This window comes from Theropithecus gelada, chromosome 1 (genome assembly GCF_003255815.1).
Source record: "Theropithecus gelada isolate Dixy chromosome 1, Tgel_1.0, whole genome shotgun sequence".
NCBI classification, from domain to species: domain Eukaryota; kingdom Metazoa; phylum Chordata; class Mammalia; order Primates; family Cercopithecidae; genus Theropithecus; species Theropithecus gelada.
This window is the reverse complement of record NC_037668.1, coordinates 154,473,394-154,492,833: the sequence shown is the minus strand read 5'-3', so window position 1 is coordinate 154,492,833 and position 19,440 is coordinate 154,473,394. Positions and strand designations below refer to the sequence as shown.

Sequence of the window (19,440 nt, the reverse complement as noted above, 5' to 3'; positions counted from 1 at the left end):
AATTTCTTTGGATTGGGTTTTGCTGTCTTCCTGAATCTCAGTGATTATTTTCCTAACCATATTCTGAATTCTGTTTCTCTCATTTCAGCCAGCTCAGCCTGGTTAAGAACTCTTGAAGAATTGGTGTGGTCATTTGGAGGAGACACAACAGACGCTCAGGTCATTTGGGTTACTAGAGTTCTTGCATTGGTTCTTTCTCATCTCTGCATGTGGATATTCCTTTAACTGCAGTGTAGACTTCTGGACGTTTTCACTGTGCCAAGGCTTTGTGCAGGGTCTTTATTTGAAACTGACTTCCTATCTCTGGTTTCAGAGTGGGAAATGTTAGGGCAGGCACGGTGGCTCACGCCTGTAATCCCAGCACTTTGGGAGGCCAAGGTGGGGGGATCACCTGAGGTCAGGAGTTTGAGACCAGCCTAGCCAACATGATGAAACCCCGTCTCTACTAAAAATACAAAAATTAGCTGGGCGTAGTGGCACACGCCTGTAATGCCTTGGCAGACTGAGGCAGGAGAATCACTTGAACCCAGGAGGTGGATGTTGCAGTGAGCCGAGATCACAACAGTGCACTCCAGCCTGGGTGATAGAGTGAGACTCCGCCAAAAAAAAAAAAAAAAAAAAAAAACCTCTCAAAGTGGGGTACGTTTGCAAGGTATTTTTGTTGTTGTTGTTGTTTTGGGGACCGAGTCTCACTCTGTTGCCCAGGCTGGAGTGCAGTGGCACAATCTTGGCTCACTGCATCCTCCGCCTACAGGGTTCAAGTGATTCTCCTGCCTCAGCCTTCTGAGTAGCTGGGACTACAGGAGCACACCACCATGCCCTGTTAATTGTTTATATTTTAGTAGAAATGGGGTTTCACCATGTTGCTCAGGCTGGTCTCAAACTCCTGAGCTCAGGCAATCTGCTCACCCTGGCCTCTGAAAGTGCTAGAATTCTAGGCATGAACCATCGCATCTGGCCTGCAAGGTGTTTTTGGAGTTGAAGCTTTGGGGTGTGATCCAGTACGTAGCATTTAGGCTTACTGATCAATTGGTAGACTCTTGCTCGGTTCTGTGGCTCCCCTACGTTTCCTAATAATTACAGCCACGTTCCCTCTCAATGCTTTGAAAGTGTGGTTTCCTCTCCCCCTCAAGTGTTGGTTGTTGATCACTGCTTGGCACTCCTAGGCTGCCCACTGTATCTCTGGGGTGATGTCAGTGTTTGTTTCTTCCCCAACTTGGAAGCAGCAGAGGAATAGGCCTTAATAGTGGTTGTGGCCAAGGGTCTTTTCTTGTCCCCCGGGGGCTCCACCCAGAGGGATGCAGGTCAGCAATTATTCAGTGCAATCAGCCCAGGATGGAGGGTCTGTGCTGTGGGCCCAAGCCAGGGGTACCCTGTCTGGTGATAAGCAGTGGAAGGTGTGTGGGACCAGTGGGAGACAGACTGGCATCCTCTCCTTGGGTCAACTGCAGCTTGTTGGAGTGTGGATAAGCACTTAGGACCTTTGCTCCTTGTTTGTCCGAAGGTGGCAAGGGCAGTTTTACTGTAGAGGCAGTAGCAGAGAGGCTTTCAGTTGTCCCTGGAGACTCTGTTCAGGGAGTTGCCGAGTTGCTACTGGCTCAGTAGCTCTGGCACAGGCCTGGCTGGAGGCCAGGTGTGGAAGACCTGCCTGGTGAGGAGATACAGAAGTGGGCACCCATGTAACAGTCTGGCCACTTTTCTTTAGGGCTTCTTCAGTATGCTGGAGGCCTGCTCCAGTCCCTAGTCACCTCAGATTTTCTAGTACCTGGAGGTATCTCTTGAAGGATGAAAAGCAGCAAAGATGGCAGCCTGCCCCTTCCTCTGGGAGCTCTGTCCCAGGGAGATACAGACCTGTTGCCAACCAGAATGCATCTGACGGAGGTGGCTGGAGATCCCAGTTGGAAGGTCCTGCCCATTGAGAAGGCATGGGATCAGGGAGCTGCTTAAAAATGCAGTCTGGCCATGTTTTCATACATCAGCTGTGCTGTGCTGGGGATCCACCTCAGCTCTCCATTGCCATGGACACCCCAAAGCCTGAAGGCTGGAATGGCTAAGTCACCCAAACAGCAAAGATGGTGGCCTGATCCTCCCCTCGGGACCTCCAACACAGGGGGGTGTGAAACCTCTGTCAGGCAGAAAACACTGGTGAGGGTAGCTGGAGACCCCGGTTGGGAGGCCCCACCTTGTGATAAGGAATGGGATCAAGGACTCACTTTAAAAAGCAGTCTGGCAATGTTTTTGCAGAGCAGCTGTGCTGTGCTGGGGTACCACTTCCACCCCTGACCAGCTTGGGCTCTCCAAAGCTGGAAGGCTGGAATCGCTAAGTTGCCCAAACAGCAAAGGTAGCAGCCCACCCCTCCCTCTGGGATGTCCATTCCGGGGAAGTTTCAAATATCTGTTGGCCAGATAATACTGCTGAGGGTGGCTGGAGATGCTGGTTGGGAGGTCCTGCCAGTGAGGAGGAATGGAACAGGGACACGCCTTAGAAAGCAGCCTGGCCACATTTTCATAGAGCAGCTGTGTTGTGCTGGAGGATCCCTTCCATCCTGATCAGCTCAGACTCTCCAAAGCCCAAAGGCTGGAATGGCTAAGTTGCTCAAACAGCAAAGATGACAGCTCACCTCTCCTTCTGGGAGCTCTGTTCCAGGGAGGTCTCAAAACTCTTGTCTGCCAGAGAACACTGGCAGGGGTAGCTGGAAGCCCCGATTTGGGGGTCCCACCCAGACAGGAGGAACAGGATCAGAGACCGACTTTACAAAAGCAGTCTGGCCATGCTTTTATAAAGCAGCTGTGCTTTGCAGGGGTACTGCCTCCACCCCCAGTTGGCTGGGACTCTCCAAAGCCCAAAGGCTGAAATGACTAAGTCGCCCAAACAGCAAAGATGGCAGCCTTCCCCTCCTGCTGCGAGCTCTGTCTCACGGAGGTGCAATGCTGCTGGTGGCTGGCTGGAATTCCAAGCCAGTGGGTCTTATCCTATGAGGTGCCATGGAAGTGGGGCCTGTAGACTGTCACTGCTCAGCCCCCTGGATTCAGCCTCTTTCCTATGGGTATGTACACTTGTCTCATCTCCTGCTTTGCCAGAGTTGCAGCTACTTTTAATGGGAGTCCAGGAAAGCCCAGGTATCTAAAGCTCCTGGTTCTCCACACATACCTGAGCAGCTGCTCTGCTGAGACTCCACATAGCTCTATCTGTCAGACTGAAGGCCCTAATGGAGTGGGTTCATGAGGGGATCTCCTGACCTGAGGGTTGCAAAGATCCATGGGCGAAGCATGGGTTCCCATGGTTGCACATTCCCTGGGTTGGGGAGGCTCCCCTGGCTCCGTGTCACTCCTGGGTGTGCCATCATCCTGCCTTGCTTTTCTTCATTCTCCATGGGTCAAGTTGTTGCCTTGGGTAGTCCCACTGAGAGTACCTGGATGTTTCAGTTGAAGGTGCTGAATTTACTCGCCCCTTCGGTTCCTCTCTGTGAGAGCCATGCACACTAGCTGCCTCTAGTCAGCCACCTTGGCTACCCTTCTCCTCATGATGCATCTTGAAGAACTAGGAAAGCAGGAACACACCAAACCAAAGGAGAAAAAAAGAAATAATAACGATCAGAGCAGAAATAAATGAAATTGACATGAAGAAAACAATACAAGAGATTAATGAAACAAAAAATTGGTTTATTGAAAAGATAAATAAAATTCACAAACCTTTAGCCAGACTAAGAAAAAAAGAGAGAAAACCCAAATAAATAAAATCAGATATGAAAAAGAGACATTAAAACTGATTCTCCAGAAATTCAAAGATCATTAGAGGCTACTTTATTGGCATATCAGCAACTAAATGCCAATAAATTGGAAAATCTAAGAGAAATGGATAAATTCCTAGATACATACAACCTACCAAGATTGAACCAGGAAGAAATAAAAAACCTGAGCAGACTAATAAGAAGATTGAAGCCATAATGAAAAGTCTCCCACCAAAGAAAAGTCTGCAACTTAGCGGCTTCACTGCTGAATTTTACCAAACCCTTAAAGAAGAACTAATACATATATCCAGAATGGTATTGCCTTGGTTGTCTTCCAGGTTTTTGTAGTTTTATAGTTTTTGGTTTTACGTGTAAATCTTTAATCCAAATTAAGTTAATTTTGTATGTGGTGTAAGGAAGGGGTCCAGTTTCAATCTTCTGCTTTTGGATAGCCAGTTATCCCAGCACTGTATATTGAATAGGGAATCTTTTCCCAATTGCTAGTTTTTATAAGGTTTTTCAAAGACCAGATAGTTGTAGATGTGCAGCCTCATTTTTAGGTTCTCTATTCTGTTACACTGGTCTATATGTCTGTTTTTGTACTAGTACCATGCTGTTTTGGTTACTGTAGCCCCATAGTATAGTTTGAAGTCAGGTAGTGTGATGCCTCCAGCTTTGTTCTTTTGTGTAGATTGCCTTGGCTATTCAGCCTCTTTCTTTTTATTTGGTTCCATATGAGATTTAAAATCGTTTTTTCTAGTTATTTGAAGAATATCTATGATAGTTTAGTGGGAATAGCATTGAATCTACAAATTGCTTTGGGCAGCGTGGCCATTTTAACAATATTGATTCTTCCTATCCATGAGCATAGAATGTTTTTCCATTTGCTTGTGTCATCTCTGATTTCTTTGAGCAGTGTTTTATAGTTCTCCTTGTAGAGATCTTTCAACTCCCTGGTTAGCTGTATGCCTAGGTATTTTATTCTTTGTGTGGGAATCATGAATGGGATTGCATTCCTGACTTGGCTCTCAGCTTGACTGTTGTTGATTCATAGGAATGTTAGTGAATTTTGCACATTGATTTTGTATCATAATACTTTGCTGAAGTTGTTTATCAGCTGAAGGAGCTTTTGGACTGAGACTATGGGGTTTTCTATATATAGAATCATGTCATCTGATACACCAAAAATAATCACAAAAGCAAAAACTGACAAATGGGATCTAATTAAACTAAAGAGCTTCTGCACAGCAAAGGAAACTATCAACAGAATAAACAAAAAACCTACAGAATGGGAGAAAATTTTTGCAAACGATGCATCTGACAAAAGTCTAATATCCAGCATCTATAAGGAACATCAACAAATTTACAAGAAAAAAATCAAACAACCCCATTAAAAAGTAGACAAAGGACATGAACAGACACTTTTCAAAAGAAGGCATAGAAGTGGCCAACAATCATGAAAAGAAGCTCAACATCACTCATCATTAGAGAATTGATGCACAGGCAATCTTTCAAAGCAAAAAATGATCAAAAAAACCTTCTGCACAGTAAAGGAAATAATCAATAAATTGAAGAGACAACCCACAGAATGGGAGAAAATATTTGCAAACTATCAACCTGACAAGAGATTAATAACCACAACATATAATGAACTCAAACAACTCTACAGGGAACAATCTAATAATCTGATTTTAAAATGGGCAAAAAATCTGAACAGACATTTCTAAAAAGAAGACACACAAATGGCAAACAGATATTTGAAAAAGGTGCTCAACATCACTGATCATCAGAGAAGTGCAAATCAAAATTACAATTAGCTATCACCTTACCCCAGTTAAAATAGCTTCTATGTACAAGACAGGCAATAACAAATGCTGGCGAGGATGTGGAGAAAAGGGAACCCTTGTACATTATTGGCGGGAATGTAAATTAGTACATCTACTATGAAGAACAGTTTGGAGATTCCTCAAAAAACTAGAAATAGAGCTACCATGTGATCCAGCAATGCCACTACTGGTATATATCCAAAAAAAAAAAAAAAAAAGAAAATCAATATATCAAAGAGATATCTGCACTTTCATGTTTATTGCAACACTATTACCTGAGTGTCCATCAATAGTCAAATGGATAAACAAAACGTGGTACATATACACAATGGAATACTATTCAGCCATAAAAAAATAATGAGATCCTGTAATTTGCAACAGCAGGGACAGAATTGAAGGTTATCATGTCAAGTGAACGATGTTAGGCGCAGAAAAACAAACTTCACATGTTCTCAGTAATCTGTGGAGGCTGAACATTGAAACAATTGAATTTATGGAGGTAGAGAGTAGAATGATGGTTATCAGAGGATGAAAAGCGTAGCTGGGGTGGGGGTGGTCAATATAATTAGACAGATATATAAAATATAATTAGAATGAATAAGATCTGATATTTAAGAGCACAAGAGAGTGACTACAGTCAATAATAATTTATTGTACATTTTTAAATACCTAAAAGTACAATCGGATTGTTTGTAACACAAAGAAAGGATAAATGCTTGAGGTGATGGATACCCCATTTACTCTGATATGATTTTTACACACTGTATGTCTGTATCAAAATATCTCATGTACCCTATAAACATATATATCTATTATGTGCCCACAATACTTTAAAAAAAAAAAAAGAAAGGAAAATAGGCAGTGGCTAGCACATATTTCCAAGACACCTGATTCTATGGGGTCTTTGTGCCTTTCGTGGCCTTTGAACTATTTACAACTCTGTAACTTATAGATGACTGATAGCAATGCAAATTATTCTTGTCCAGAGACTGCAAATGAATTATTTTTGATGGTGTTTCAGTTGATTTTCCTCTCCTGGTGTTGAAGAAGCCAGTTTTACATTTTTGAAGTAAATTCATTTAAGTATTCCTGATGGCTCATGTGGCCCAATACAAGTCTGTACTAGATTCTCCTTTGAATCTGTTTTGGTTTTTGTAGCATCTTACTAGTTCCCTCATTAATAAATGAGTTAAATAAAGTATTTCACTTGTGTTTATATTTGTATAAGATACATTTTTCCTTTAAAAATATATATTTTTCTATTGGATGATGGGAGAGGCTTCCAGGCATAGGGAATAATGATATGTTTTTAAGATATGATAATGAGAAAGAACATGGTATGCTGGTAGCAGAAGAGGCACAGGAGTAGTAGAGAGGTGGGCTAGAAGGATAAGCATAATTTAGGTCACAAGGGCCTTGTGATGTAATGAAAGTTTAAAAATATATTATCTTAACAGCTAATATCAGAATTCCTCTTAGGAAGGTTACTATACTTTTTGAGGCAATACTTGGAATGCTGCGTGGTGATAGAACATAAGGCATGAAAGTCAGCAGGGATCAAGGTAAACATTTTAGGAGGTGGCTAAAGAAAGCCACCTAAAACAAAGAAAGACATTTGTTTTATCTCCTGAAAAGGGAGGAGAGAAAGAGAATCAGAAATATGATGTGCAATTTAGACCATGTAAGATGAAGAGTCAGTAAAAATGGTGTTGAAGTAGCCAAAAAGCATTTCAAAAAAGCGATGCCTAAAGCTCAACTTGACATTTTTTGCATTGTCACAACGTAAACCCTTTCAAAATTAGCTTTGTGTCGGTGGATTTTATGGGCATATTCTAGGGGATTCTGTGATGTTTGTAGAACTTAAAAAGGAACAGAATTACATATCTCAGTTGCTGCAGAGTCCCAACCCACTAAAACCTGAGCCCAGAAGTGGGGGTGCTAACGCAAAAGGTTCTCCCTATAGAGACACAGAAATCTTAGATAGAAACCGAGATTCCCTCGTGTTTGGAATGGCCTTATTTAGCTCTCAATGGGTAATAGATGACATGTGAGTTACACAAACCAAGCATAATGAACTTCAGCTTAGTCTTGAAAATGATAGAGAGCCACTGAGGTGGCTGAAGTGTTGAGATATGACATGAGAACAAGGGCAATGACTTGAGAACAAGGGCAATGAAGTGCTGACTTGGAGTGAGGAGAGCAACAAGAGAAGAGTTGCAAATTACAGAACATCTTATTTTGTAATGGGCAAAAAAAAAAAAAAAAAAAAAACAACCTTTACATGGGAACCTTAAAAATAAACTTATAAAACTCAGGACACAGAGCAAAGCTGTGATTGGTAAAGTAATGGGGAGAAGGCCAGACAGTGGTTTGGATCACCAACTCATTGTTTCACACTTCTAGTTTCTACCAGAGGGAAGTCTAAAATTAGCTTCTCAAATATTGTCAGCATTTAAGAAGTAATATCAGCACTAGTACAGGAGAAAATGGGAAATGATGTGTGAACAGCTTCTAGGGAGTGTTGACATTTTTAAAGAAATGGTTCAGGGAAGGACCATCTTTCTTATCAACTACAAACTCTTTTTGAGGATCAACCTATATTGAAACACTTTGACAGATACAGTTGTTTAAGAGCCCACTCAGTACTGCAGAGCAAAGGAGAAAAAATAATTCTATTAGTTCATTCTTACACTGCTATAAAGAAACCTGAGACTGGGTAACTTATAAAGAAAGAAGGTTTAATTGGCTCATGGTTCTGCCGGCTGTACAGGAAGCATAGCGGCTTCTGCTTCTTGGGAGAACTCAGGAAGCTTCCAATCAAGTCAGAAGGCAAAGGGGAAACAAACACATGGCATGGCCAGAGCAGGAAGAAGAGAGAGTGAGTGGGGAAGGTGCTACACACTTTTAAACAACCAGATCTCATGAGAACTCCCTCACTATCACAAGAACAACACCAAGTGGATAGTGCTAAACCACTCATGAGAAATCCACATCCAAGGTCCCACCTCCAACAGTGGGGACTAGAATTTGACATGAGATTTGATGGGGACACAGATCCAAACCATATTATTCCACCCCTGGGCCCCCTAAATCTCATGTTCTTCTCACATTGCAAAATATAATCATCCCTTCTCAACAGTCCTCCAAAGTCTTAACTCTTTTCTGCATTAACTCAAAAGTCCAAAGTCTCATCTGAGACAAGGCTACTCCCTTCCACATATTAGCCTATAAAATGAAAAACAAGTTAGTTACTTTAAACATACAATGGGGGTATAGGCATTGGGTAGGTACTCCCATTCCAAAAGGGAGAAATCAACCAAAAGAAAGGGGCTACAAGTCCCATGCAAGTTCAAAACCCAGCAGGGCAGTCATTATATCTTAAAGCTCCAAAATAATTTCCCTTGACTCCATGTCCCATATCTAGGACATACTTATGCAAGGGATGAGCTCCCAAGGCCTTAGGAAGCTCTGCCCCTGTGGATCTGCAGGGTGTAGCCCCTGCAGCTGCTTTCATGGGATGGCACTGAATGCCTGCAGCTTTTCCAGGTGCGTGGTGCAAGCTGTCAGTGGATCCACCATTCTGGGGTCTGGAGGATGATGGCACTCTTCTCACAGATCCAGTAGGCAGTTCCCCAGTGGGGACTCTGTTGGGGGGATGCTCCAACCCCACATTTACCCTCCACACTATCCTAGTAGAAGTTCTCCATGAGGGCTCCACTCTTGCAACAGGCTTCTGCCTGGACATTCAGGCTTTTCCGTACATCCTCTGAAATCTGGGCAGAGGTGCCCAAGCCTCAACTCTTGCACTTTTCCCCCCCACAGGTTTAACACCATGTGGAAGCTCCCAAGTCTTACAGTTTGTACCCTCTGAAGCAGCAGCCCAAACTGTACCTGGGCCCTTTGAGCTATGGCTGAAGCTGGAGTGGCTACAATGCAGGGACCAGTGTCCTGAGGCTGTGCAGGGTAACCAGGGTCATGGGTCTGGCCCACAAAACCATCCTCCCCTCCTAGGCCTCTGGGCCTGTGATAGGAGGGGCTGCTGCAAAGGTTTCTGAAATGCCTTCCAGGCCTTTCCCCCATTGTCTTGGCAATTAGCAATTGGCTCTTTTTTACTTATACAAATTTCTTTTTTTTTTTTTGAGACGGAGTCTCGCTCTGTCTCCCAGGCTGGAGCGCAGTAGGCAGATCTCAGCTCACTGCAAGCTCCACCTCCCGGGTTTACGCCATTCTCCTGGCTCAGCCTCCCGAGTAGCTGGGACTACAGGCGCCCGCCACCTCACCTGGCTAGTTTTTTTTTTTGTATTTTTTAGTAGAGACGGGGTTTCACCGTGTTAGCCAGGATGGTCTCGATCTCCTGACCTCGTGATTCACCTGTCTCAGCCTCCCAAAGGGCTGGGATTACAGGCTTGAGCCACCGCACCCGGCACTTATACAAATTTCTAAAGCCTGTTGGAATTCTTCCCCTGAAAATGGGCTTTTCTTTTCTTACCACATGACCAGGCTGCAAATTTTCCAAATCTTTGCTCTACTTCCCCTTTAAACGTAAGTTTAAACATAGGTTGATTTTTTGCTCACACATATAAGCATAGACTGTTAGAAGCAGTTAGGCCACATCTTGAACACTTTGCTGCTTAGAAATTTCTTCCACCAGATACCGTAAATCATCACTCTCAAGTTCAAAGTTCCGCAGATCCCTAGGGCAGGGGCACAAAGCAGCCAAATTATTTGCTAAGGCATAACAAAAGTGACCTTTACTTCAGTTCTCAATAAGTTCCTCATTTCTACCTGAGACCTTATCAGCCTGAACTTCACTGTCCATATCACTACTAGCATTTTGGTCATAACCATTCAACCAGTCTCTAGGAAGTTCCAAATATTCCTTCGTTTTCCTGTCTTCGTCTAAGCCCTCCACACTCTTCCAATTTCTGCTCATTACCCAGTTCCAAAGTCACTTTCACATTTTCAGGTATCTTTATAGTAAAGCCCCACTCCTCAGTACCAATTTTCTTCATTAGTTCTTGCATTGTTATAAAAAAAACCTGACACAGGTAATTTATAAAGAAAAGAGGTTTGGCCAGGCACGGTGGCTCATGGCCAGCACTTTGGGAGGCTGAGGCAGGCGGATCACAAGGTCAGGAGATCGAGACCATCCCGGCTAACACGGTGAAATTCTGTCTCCACTAAAAATACAAAAAATTAGATGGGTGTGGTGGTGGGTGTCTGTAGTCCCAGCTGCTCGGGAGGCTGAGGCAGAAGAATGGCGTGAACCTGGGAGGCGGGGAGCTTGCAGTGAGCCAAGATTGCACCACTGCACTCCAGCCTGGGTGACAGAGCGAGACTCTGTCTCAAAAAAAAAAAAAAAGAGAAAAGAAAAGAGGTTTAATTGGCTCGCATAATGCTGGCATCTGCTCAGTTTCTGGGGAGACCTCTAGAAACTTACAATCATGGTGGAGGGGAAAGGAGGAGTGAGACATCTCACATGGCGGGAACAGGAGCAAGAGACATGTGCGGGTGGTACCACAGACTTTTAAACAACCAGGTCTCATGATAATTCACTCACTCGCTCTCATGAGAACAGCACGAAGAGGATGGTGCTAAAACATTCATGAAAGAGCACCCCCACGATCCAATCACCTCCTACCAGGCCACACCTCCAACATTAGGGATTACAATTCAACATGAGATTTGGGTGGGGACACAAATCCAAACCATATCAATAATGTTTTATTGGACTCAGGTCAAAACGTGGTTGAGAATATGAGCTTGGGGGTCAAACAGAATCCAACTTAAGAATGAGTTCTACAACTTACTGGTGATGTGACCTGGGCAAGTTACGTAACCTCTCTGTGCCCGTTTTCATCTATAAATAAGAGGTAAGGCCAGGCATGTTAGCTCACACCTGTAATCCCAATTACGTTTGGAGGCCGAGGCAGGTGGATCACTTAAGGTCAGGAGTTTGAGACCAGCCTGGCCAACATAGTGAAATCCAGTCTCTACTAAAATACAAAAATTAACTGGGTATGGTGGTGCATGCCTGTAATCCCAGCTACTCAGGAGACTGAGGCAGGAGAATTGCTTGAACCTGGGAGGCAGAGGTTGCAGTGAGCCGAGATCATGCCACTGCACTCCAGCCTGGGCAACAGAGCAAGACTCTTGCCTCAAAAAAAAAAAAAAAAAAAAAGGTTAGGTGCGGTGGCTAATGCCTGGAATCCCAGCACTTTGGGAGGCCAAGGCAGGTGGATCACCTGAGGTCAGGAGTTTGAGACCAGCCTGACCAACATGGAGAAACCCCGTATCTACTAAAAATACAAAATTAGCCGGGCGTGGTGGCACATGCCTGTCATCTCAGCTACTCAGGAGGCTGTGGCAGGGGAATCGCTTGAACCTGGGAGGCAGAGGTTGCAGTGAGCCAAGATCACACCATTGCACTCCAGCCTGGGCAACAAGAGCAAAACTCCATCTCAAAAGAAAAAAAAAAAAAAGAGTTAATACAATAATTTTCTTAAATGAGTAATACGGATTAAACAACAGTAATAATCATGGCTAAGTACTTAGACAATGATAGCTTATTATAGCACTTAATATTTTCCACACTGTACAGCATTTTATACGTACTTTTTAATCCCCATTAAGAATTCTGTAATGCAGATACTATTATCATCCTGATTCTACAGAGGAGATGATGCATGTAAAGTGCTTACACGATGAATACCACATAGCACATGATCAATAGATATTCCATGTTATTACAGATGAGCTTGATGTTAGAAAGTACAATTTGGATAAGAAGGACCAAAGATCACCTCATGACATTTTCTACATTGGACAAGTGCATAGTAATAATCTATCACCTGGGACACTCTACCTAGTAGCTTGCTAGTGGAAAAATTTTCTCAGCCTCTTCTATAATAACCTTACAACTTTGTATCTATTTCATATGCAATAGGAGCAATTAGAGACTTCTGTAGAGCAATGGCATGATCAAATCATGTTAAAGAAGACTGATTTGTCAAGAGTAGGTATAATGAATAGGAGTGAGGAGAGGGGAGGCATAGAAACCAACTAGGAAATTAATATTACTGCTGGCAAGAAATTTGACAATAAAATAGGAATAGGAGTCTTGATGAGAGATTTTAGAAGTTTTGCTTATCTGTACATCAGGAATGATGGTCTGTAGTTCTCTTTCCTTGTAATGCTTTTGTATAGTTTTGGCATCAGAATAATGCTGGCCTCATTAAATGAGTTGGGAAATAGTCCCTCTTCTGTAAGGAATATTTTTCTGGAAGAGGTCATGTGGAATTGGTATTACTTCTGATTGTCACACATTTTACCTATATGCATGTTATAAAACCCTCAATACACTGATGTTGGTTTTGTTTAAAAAGTCAATTATCTTTATAAGAGATTTTAAAAATAATTAAAACTCTCATATATTTATTAACAAAGTTACCACTTATAGTGCTTTTTATTCTTTTGTGTAAATCTGTATTTCTACCTGGTGTCACTTCCTTCCAGTATGAAAATGTTAACATTTCTTGTAGTGAAGATATGCTGGTAATAAATTATTTAAGTTTTTGTCTGTCTGAAAAGGTCTTTATTTTGCCTTCATTTTTAAAAGATATTTTTGCTGGATATAAAATTCTAGGTGGCAGTTTTTTTTCTCCATTCTGCACTATAAAGATTATCCCACTGTCTTCTTATTTTCATTGTTTCCAGTGAAAAATCTGATATCATCTTTATCTTTTTTATCTGACTGCTTTTAAGATTTTCTCTCTATGACTAGTTTTGAGAAATTTGATTATTGTGTGCCTTAATGTCATTGTATTCATGTTTCTTGAGCTTTGGGTTCATTGAGCTTCTTGGACCTGTGGATTTATAGCTTTCGTCAAATTTGGAATATATTTGGCCATTCTTTTTCTAAATATTTGCCTCTGTCCTACATCTCTATTTTAGGGAATCCAATTACATATATATTAGGCCACTGAAATTGTCTCACAGCTCACGGCTCTTTTCATTTAAAATAAATTGTTTCTGATTTATTTTGAATACTTTTTATTGCTATATGTTCAAGTTCATTCATCTTTTCTTATGTAATTATAGTCTACTGTTAATCCTATCCAGGGTCTTTTTCATCTCAGACATTGCAGTTTTCATCTCTAGAAGTTTGGTTGGATCCTTTTTATATCTTCACATACCTACTTATCTCTTTGTATGTACACAAAATGTTTACAATATCTTTTAGTGTCTTTATCTGTTAGTTCTAAAATCTGTATCATTTCTTGCTTCTTTGCAAGAAATTTTTGATTGGATATCAGACATTTTAAATTTTATCTGCTGCTTTTTGTCCAACATCTTAGCAAGGCTGTGTTTGCCACTGCTCTCTGAGCTTTGCAATGCGCTCAAGGACAACAAGAAGAAAGATGCTGGAAAGTTGGCCAAGAAAGACAAAGACCCAGTGAACAAATCCAGGGACAAGGCCAAAAAGAAGAAGTGGTCCAAAGGCAAAGTTCAGGACAAGCTCAATAACATAGTCTTGTTTGACAAAGCTACCTATAACAAACTCTGTAAGGAAGTTCCCAACTATAAACTTATAATCCCAGCTGTGGTCTCTGAGAGACTGAAGATTCAAGGCTCCCTGGCCAGGGCAGCCCTTCAGGAGCTCCTTAGTAAAGGATTTATCAAACTGGTTTCAAAGCACAGAGCTCAAGTAATTTACACCAGAAATACAAAGGGTGGAGATGCTCCAGCTGTTGGTGAAGATGCACGAATAGGTCCAACCAACTGTTCATTTGGAAAAATAAAACTTTATTAAATAAAAAAAAAAATCTGCTTAGGTGTTGGATATTTTTATATTCCCATAGGTATTCTTGAACTTTGTTCTAGGATGCTGGTATCTTACTTGAAAATAATTTTTAGTCTTGCTTTCAAGATGTTAGGTGAGACCGGAGGTGCACTTAGTCTAGATTATTTCTGACTACTGAGGCAAGAACTTTTTGAGTCCTCTACTAAATATCCCATGATATAACATTTTCCAGGTTGGATTATAGAAGCAGGCACTACTCCTTTCTCTGTAGTAGAGCTGAGTACTATTCTCTTTAATCTTCTTGGATGGTTCTTTGTCCAGTCTGGATAATTTTCTCATACACATGTGCCAATCAATACTCTGCTTAATACTCAAGAGGACCTTCCTCAGGCACTAACCACATTTTCATGTGCTCAATAGCCAAAGGTGATTAATGGCCAATGTTTTTGGTGACACATATATGAAACATTACTATTAATATTATTGCAGAAATTTCTATTGGAAAGTATTATTCTAGAGCCAGGCTTATCTGACATCAAGCCTTTACTCAGTGCATCAGTGCTTCTCAAAATTTACTGTGCATTTAGACCAGCTAGGGATCTTATCAAAATGCAGATTTGGCTTCAGGAGGTCTGGTTCGTATCTGAGATTCTCTATTTCCAACAAGATACCAGGTGATGAGAATGCTATGAGTCAGCAGACCACAGTTGAGCAACCCTGTAACCCAGGATACAAGCTTGCATATATTATTAAGTTGGTCTGTTTTCTTTTTATGTGGAAGAAAAACACACTGAAACAAACGAAAATAGACTAATAGTGAGAAAAGATCAGTGTAATATCTCATAATTTTTTTTTTTTGCTTTTATGCAATTGTTTCAATACCTAACTGACAATTCTACATTTACACACAAGTTAATTTTCTAAATACATATTTAGGAGGGTGAGTTCCATGTTTGCTTAATTTTAATGTGAAGAGAACTTTATGCTAAAAGGATAAAATAGTATTCAGTGATATACTAGAGGTGGCTCATACCATTTTATGAGAATTGTTAAATTTTTAGAAATTTTGCAAGCCATTATGCAAAGTTAAAATATAATTAAATTACTTTAAAATAAAGATATCAACTACTCAAACCCATCACTGCCTAATTATTTTGCTACCTTTTTTTCTATATTGTTTTACTACTTTACTATTATTTACCTCTTGAGGTCACTAGCATCTGTTTTATCTGCCAAGTTGAAATACAACATTTTGGTGAGCTACTACATGTTGGTAGTGACAGTGAGAGGAGGCTGCCAAATGCCTAGGCTTAGGGGCAGGTCCCCGGCAAAATCCCACCTACAAGCCGAAGATAGTTTAAAGCCTGAAAGCAAAGCTACAGGTTAAATCCTCGGACCAGATCGAGAACCCACCTTCCCGTTTGGCATACCTTCCCCTGATTGATCCCCATTCTTCATCTATTTTACATATACCTGGCCTTCCCTAGTTGGTTTTCTACACTGTTGTGCCGACCTTTGAGCGTTGTCTTTGCTTTGACCTTTTTTGCATACTCACACACCAATCAGCACATACTCCCCATTCTGAGCCCATAAAAGGCCCTGGGCCCAGCTATATTGAGAACTTTCCCGCCTTCAAGTAGGAGGACCATCCCTGCGTCCCCTCCCCACTAAAAGCTGTTTCATCACTCAATATAACTCCCTGCCTTGCTCACTCTTCGAGTGTCTGCATGCCTACTTTTTCCTGGTCATGAGACAAGAACCCAGAGCTCACTGAGCTAAGGAGCAAAAAGTCCTGCATCAGTAGCTTGAAATTGACCATTTACACCACAGAAACAAGAAAATACTGCAAATAAGGGCTTCCCTTTTTCCCCAGAGGGCTAATTGTTACACATTTACCAGCACACCTCTGATGGTAGTGCCTTGGGAGCCACAGTAGATTCAAAACATAATAAATTAAGTAGTGTCTTAAACAATAATATTTCTCACCAATTCTTAGAGTTAACTGGGATCAGACATTTTGAAACATGGGAGAAACATGATAATCAAGCCTAGGGGCAGATCACTCACCCAGGAAAAAAGGCCAGATCCTTAGACCCAGAGAGTCTGGCATACCATGATAATCCAGCTTCTTACCCACAGCAGGAACCATGAGGCTACACAAGATCTTGAGGAAGGGAAGCAACCAGCTTTGTTCTTAACTGGAACAGACATCTCAGTCATTTATGTGCTGGAGATAAAACTTATTGATGCAGGACTCTTCCTTCCATGTGCCCTCACTGCCTCTCCACTTCCCAGCACGCCCAGAAAGATCAAAGAGTGTCTGTGCTTTGCCATCACAGTTTCTAGGTCTTTTATGATGCAGAATTGAGAGAATAAGTAAGAATAGTAAGAACAGAATATGGGAGAGGAGGACATGAGATCTAAATTGAGACCCTTTCTGAGGGTCAATGTGGGGGTTGGGGAGAATTACAGGCTAAGTAAATAGAAGGCCAATAAGTGGCATAGCTTAATCTAAGAGTTGGAGGAGGCATGGGTAGAGATGTGTTTGAAGAGGTTAAGTGGGTGATTATGTTAGACCTTGTGAACCTGGTAAAGATTCCCTCTATCCAAGAGCAACAGAAGGCCACTGAAGGATTTGAAAGAGAGAAGATACAGGATTACATTTACATTTTGGAAATAACATTTCAGCTGCAAAGTAGAGAATATATTGGAATGGGCTAAGCCTGGAGACAGGGAGACCAGCTGGCAGTGACCTGATGGTAACGAACAATTACAGAAGTTATAGGGTATTTATACCTTTGCAGTGGGCGTAGGCAAATAAGACAAGTTCAATACAGGCTATTGAAAAGTCATTTGAATACCTGGGATCTTAACCTTTTAACCTTAGATATTTGCCTTTGTGAAAGGAAAAGAAATCTTGGGGCCCCAAGGTCGCTAAGCTAAGAGGAAAAGTTAAGCTGGGAACTGCTTAGGGCATACCTGCCTCCCATTTTATTCAAAATCATCCCTCTGCTCACTGAGAAAAGTACATATTTGATAGCCTCCTTTGGAAAGGGTGATCAGAAACTCAGAAGAATGCAACATTTGTCTCTTATCTACCTATGACCTGGACGCCCCCTCCCCACTACCAAGTTGTCCCAATATTGATTGCTGACTCATGTCTCCCTCAAATGTATAAAACCAAGCTGTGCTCTGACCACCTTGGACATATGTCATCAGACCCTCCTGAGGCTGTGTCACAGGTGTACATCCTTAGCTTTGGCAAAATTAACTTCCGAAATTGACTGAGATGTGTCTCAGATATTTGGGGATCACACCTTATACCTGGGTGTGCAGAGTCCTCCCTTCCTTATAATTATACAGGATCTATCACATGCAAGGTACTCTGGATAGAGTAAACTTCTAGTGTTCCAAAGGAATGTAAACTATTAAAGATATATTTATTTTATTGTTGCAAAGTGTCTCTCTTCTGAGGAACAAAAAGCACTTTATAATATTGTTTTATAGCCTACTGGTTCCCTGTGAAGCTGGAATAATCAACAATCACAGTCTTTTGACTCATTAACAGGATTGAGTATTCACAGGCTATAAACTATCAATAAACTATCCAGAGAGGGAGCAGTCTCTCCTTTGGGGATGTTCTGTGCCATCCTCATTGACAAACCAAACATAACCCCCAGCTACCTTAAAAGATTAAGATTTATGTTTGAGAACTCTAAGGACCCATTAATCAAGAAGACTGGTGAACAAACTATGCTTTAGTTTACTTGTAAACAGTATATATGTGTTCTCAACCTAAGAATAATCACTAATGCTATCAGCATACCTTGGATATACATTTTCCCTAGATATTTTAGTTTGGAATAACTTGAATCCAATTTTCATGCATTAATATTAGTTCATAATTATAGTCATGTGTCACTTCATAACAGGGATATGTTCTGAGAAATGCAGCCTCGGGAGATGCCATTCTTGTACAAACACCATAGAGTGTACTTACACAAACCTACATGGTATAGCCTACTACACACCTAGGCTGTATGGCATAGCCTATTACTCCCAGGCTACAAACATGCACAGCATGTTACTGTGCTGAACACTGTAGGCAACTGTAACACAATAAGTATTTGTTTATCTAAATATATCTAAATGTAGAAATGACACAGTAAAAATACAGTATCATAATCTTACGGGACTACAGTCGTATACATGGTCCATAGTTGACTGAAACATCATTATGCAGGTCATGACTATCACATCTGAAAACGCAAAGCAACAGATTCTCTTTTGTTTTTGTTAAAACTGTGTTGGCTCTACCTTTTCTAGCAGAGCTGCACCTAAACACTTCCAACTTAATGTACTCACAAAAATGTGATTGTCTCTTTTGAGAACATTCTGTCTCTACATAGATTAATATCTGTAGAATTCATAAGGAAAAACAAAACAATACATATCTTTCATTTATATATACACAGATACAGATAAATAGACCATTCCAGAAAAGGAAATTAACTTCAGTGAACTATTTGTAATTCATTCCTTCAAAAAATTAAAGGTTATTTGAAATCTGGAATTAATATTAGACTGTGAAGTTAAACTCTGGGTGAACTTTTCTGATGAAGAGAATTTAACATACCAGAAAGAATAACTTCCAAATCTCAAGGTCAAACATGGGGCTATGAACTTATGGCCACTGGGGTGATCAAATGGCTGAAAGTTATTGCAGTATAATTCAGGTAGTAAAACCTGGGAAAGGGTGGGGTATCGATGTTATAGGGAAAGTGCCCAAATGTTGGAATAACCCCAGAAGCTAAAAGAAGAGCCTCAGACACATTAGATAGTAAAGGAGAAGTACCTACAGGAAAGCAAGACTATTACTTATCAGTCATACCACATGTAAGACCTACAACTTGAATGCTCTTATGACACTGAGTGTTAAACAACTTCTCCTTGCAGAAGTGCTGTGACTAGGTTTCAGTTCTATAGTTCTATCTATCCATTTGGTCAGAAGATAATGAGAATCTTCAAATGCTGCGCACCATCCAAAGGCCAGAGTTATAGAGATGAAAGATACTCAAGG

General features: G+C 41.2%; 1 pseudogene; it reads left to right on the top strand.

Moving 5' to 3' along the window:
* Positions 1 to 14,369, top strand: part of LOC112631019 — a 36,907-nt pseudogene extending 22,538 nt beyond the window's left edge.
* The last annotated feature ends 5,071 nt before the right edge of the window (positions 14,370 to 19,440 follow it).